Raw genomic sequence first — 4,572 nt, 5'->3', positions numbered from 1 at the left:
TGTATTCGCAAAAAGAAAAGGTTTCAGAGGAACAGCCGTGTTAGTCTGTATTCGCAAAAAGAAAAGGAGTACTTGTGGCACCTTAGAGACTAACCAATTTATTTGAGCATGAGCTTTCGTGAGCTACAGCTCACTTCATCAGATGCACCTTAGAGGCTAACCAATTTATCTGAGCATAAGCAAATAAATTTGTTAGTCTCTAAGGTGCCACAAGTACTCCTTTTCTTTTTGTGATATGTGGTGAAATATTTTTTCACAAAGAGCTCTGATTTCAGTGGAGTTATACTAGGGAGGAATTTAGCCTGTTATCTGCTTTTAAACTTCCTATCCCTTATCCTAGGTGCATGCCCATACATAAGGAGATTCCCCTTCTGAAGATGATTCTTTAAAACTGTGATTTGGGTTTGTGTTTTTGTTTTTTTATTTGTTTGCTTGGGTTTTTGTTCCATCCCCAGGGTCATAAAATGGCCCCAAATCCCAAATTCCTTCATTTACATATTTCTTAGGGACCTCTCCTTCCATTTTCTCCCTTGGATGTGAATGAACAATTTTCATAAACATTATGCAAGGGAGCCATGCACATGCACCAAAGAAAAGACAGAGTCTAGAGAAATAATTTGTCATAACTAACAAGTGGATGGGTCTCACTAGTTAGTGCTAGCTGAAAGTGGTACTAGCTAAAGGCAGTATACTCCACTGATTAGCACACAGCACTAGGAGTTAAAAGATCTAGGTTCTATTCCCAGCTGTGCCACTGATTTGCTATATTTCCTTATGCAACTTCCTTTCCTTTTTTGTTGTGCTTGGAAGCTGACTTTATAAAATTCTTGATAGACAGGTAGGTAGAATCCTCTAAAGTCTTTTTCTGATGAGGAACTGGCTGACTTACTGGTCAGAAGAAATTGGTATATATCATAATAGGCTTAGACAAAAATGTTCAGAAGTAGCCACAGATCTTTGGAACCCTCTATTTCTTGAAAGCCCAACTTGAGACACTTTCTGTTCTATCAAATAGAATTAAATGAACTTTAAAGAATAAAGTTTTTTAATCCAGCACACCATATGTCATCCTTCAGAAAGATTCTCATTCTGAAGCCAACAAGAGATACATCCATGAATCTGAGGACAAATTTGACTCTAAACATGCAAAGTTCTCAGGGTACTGTAAATAGGTTCATTGATCAAGGGGGAAAACAGGGCTAATGTCCTGGAAAGACAGGATCCAAATCAGAACAAAACCAAACCATTTCAAATTCTTCTAGGTAACAACATTTTCAAATATTTTTGACTCAAGTCAATCGAAACGTCTTGTTCCGATTTTGACTTTTAAAATTGGATATATTAAATTTTATACAATAATATAAAATAAAGCCCTAGACTACAAGTCATTTTGAAACAAAAAAAAAAAATCTAACCATTCTGTTCTGATAAGGTCAAACTACTTTGAATATCTTTTTTAAATGAAGTGTCATTGAAATCGGCACATTCCTGTGAAAAGTTTCATTTTCAATAAAATCGCATTTTCCAACAGAAAACATTCTGTTGGGAAATTTTTAACCAGCTCAACCCCTGAATAATCCATCCCAGGTTTTATAGGTGACTCAGGGCATGCTGAAACACAGTACATGGAAATATTTGTTTAGTTAGTTCTATGAAGACAATAATCCAGGCAGGCTATAGTCAAGAAAAGCTGCTAACTCTTAAATTAACATTGAGCCTTATGTGTTTAATTCTAATTTCCTAGTAATCTGAGCTTCAACAAGGAGTATGTGGCTATGGGCACTTAACTTACTGGTATAGCTAAGCCTTTGGCACTGAATACAGAATTGCTGGAAAATGGGATGTGTCATTGCTGGAAAAACGGAATGACCAATGCTGAGACATCAAGCCAAATTCATCACCGGAATAAGAGGATCTTCTCCATTGAAGACACTTATGCCAATAACGCATCCAGCCCCTCACTTCTAGAAGTCCTATCCTTTGGAAACAAGCCCTAGGAATCAGAGTAGCAGCCGTGTTAGTCTGTATCCGCAAAAAGAAAAGGCTAGGGAGGCTGTTACAGATGATGAGTCAATGGGGGGGAAAAAAAGGGAAACTTTTCTATTTGTTGCCTCTGGTTCAAGAGGACCATCATGTTCTCCAAAGCCAAATTAGTGGATGGAACGAATGGCACTGAAATCAAGACATCTGTAATTTTGATGGATGGTAGCAGAAGATATTGTATATCATTTTCTGTGGAGTAAATGATTAACATTACATTGTGCAGATGGGAATCAACAGTATTGATTAAGGGGCCTGGTATGTAATGGGTGGGAGGGAGAACATACATAGGTTTTTAACCAGTAAAATAGCACATAGGGAAATTTCAAAAAGACTATAATCAAAATCTTTTAAATAAAGGAGGCTAAAATAAATAAATAAGTAAATAAGTGCTGAGTGTTTTAAAATATCATGAGGTTAAACAAACTTCCATTTTTAATCCAATTTCCAGCTGAGATTTTTGTTCCCCTAGGAAGGGGAACATCTTCCCAAGGCCATATACTTACACTGCTGTGAAGCACACTGCCCTCAGCCAACCAGCTCACTGGCAACCCACCAGTGCTGTGTATTTGCTTGGAAAAACACCCAAAATAATTCTGTTTATAGCACCTTTCATTTACAGTTCTTTATATACATGGTCAAATTTAGCCTCAGTTTACTCATCTGTACCTACTACTTACGGGGGCTGTGAGCCTTCATTCATTCATGTGTGCAGGCACGTAGCTCCTGCCCATCTGAGGACTTCACAGAGGCTGCTTCCACAGGCCCAGGGTAGATGTGTGTGACAATTAGTGTTGCCACTTCCCCGGATTTATCGGGTAAGGGGATTTTGGCTCCGCCACTGAGACCCTCACCCCCTATATCTGCACATCCCCTGCCCAGCAATTAATCCTGCTCCCTCTGCTCCCAGTTCTGCTCCCACATCAGTTCTGCCCATTCCCCCACCCCATCTGTTCACTGCCACCCCCCCAGGCCCCAGATCAGTTCTGTTCCCCCTCCCCCAGTCTCACCTCTGTTTCTCCTGGAGTTCTTCACCCTCCTCCCCAGACCGGGGAGGGCTCAGCAGGGTGCTCTTCTCCCCTTTCCAGGCTGCAGGGACTCATCACCAACCTTGATCCCTTCCCAGGCTGGGTGTTCCAGCAAGGGTGGGGGAGAGGCAGAGGAGCCATCCTGTTGCTCACGGGAGGGTGGGGAGGAGCACAGAAACCCTTAGGGGCTGGGGTCTTTCTGCTCCCGTACTGTGAGAATGGCATTGGGTTGCTGAAGGGAGGGGGAAGAGAGCTCTGCCTCCGTCCTGCTCTTCTCCAGGAGGCAGGCGAGAGAGGCGGGCAGCAATCAGAGAGGCTTCCCCCAAGCAGGCCTGAAATTCCCTAGAGGGCTGAAACGTCTCACGTCATTGCCAGATGGGCTCCAAAATCCCATGACTCGTGGAAAAATCACAAGAGCTGGTAACACTGTAGTTGTAGGGGCTGCAGACCAGCAGAGGCCAGAGGCCCTCCAGGCACTGGGAGCCAGGACTCAGTCCCGCTTTGGATGCTGTCCTACTGGCATGAGAGCTGTCAGCTGCCCAGACACAGATATATATCCTGAGCTCCAAGCCCACTGCCCCCATCTGGCCTACTGATTCCAGGTTGAGCTTTCAGTTGTTGTTACAAGACTGGCTGGGGCCTTCTTTAGTTCTCATCCCTGAGACTCTTGCCCGTTCCCATCTCCTCCTTTCAGTTGACCCCTTTCCTGTCCAAGGAATGAACTGTCATTTATTGTTATGTGGTGTTTGCTTTACTGGCCTAGTTAAGGAATATCCTACTGGTCATAAGGTGTTAGGCCTTTGTACACCCAGCACTAGGTGGAGGCCCCAGTTGGTAGGAATGCACGGCACATTGCTCCTAAAGGGGGTGAGGGGAAGCGCAGATGGCCTTTGAATAGGGCGGATCAAGGGACTCCCTATTCTGGGGGATCGGGGTGTCCCAGGAATGGTCAATCCGTTACTCTATCTATTTGACTTAATTAAGCTTCACAACAACCTAACGTAGTACGTACAGATGAGTAAACTGAGGCTAAAATTAAGTTACTTGTCCAAGGTCTCAGAGAGCAGACTGCTCTTAGTGCTTGCTAGTGCATGGACATGCCAACATATAAATGGTAGATGACCATTAGGATGTCACTTGAGGATACACAGACAGACACACACATACCAAAATCAGACACTGTGTTTACTAGCAGCATTAAATCCTCTGTTCCACAATTATTTCTCTATCCCTGCACACACACACACACACACACACACACACGGGCTTACTGAGAAGTGAAGAAAACATCAGTTTACTGCTGGAAAAACACACGAAAAATTATACTTTACCCTTGATCCTTAAATATTTTTGAAAGGGGACTTTATAGAAAGGAGGGAACTCCCTGCTCACCTCCCTCTGCCTGAATTCCCCTCCCCCTTCACTAAAGATAATGGTCTCAGGCATCTTCTAAAAATCTGATGCAGATCTTGTAACTTTAAACCTGGTCTGAGATCATAATTTT

The sequence above is a fragment of the Caretta caretta genome, chromosome 18 (genome assembly GCF_965140235.1).
Source record: "Caretta caretta isolate rCarCar2 chromosome 18, rCarCar1.hap1, whole genome shotgun sequence".
NCBI lineage: Eukaryota > Metazoa > Chordata > Testudines > Cheloniidae > Caretta > Caretta caretta.
The sequence above is the reverse complement of the archived record's forward strand: the minus strand, read 5'-3'. Positions refer to the sequence as shown.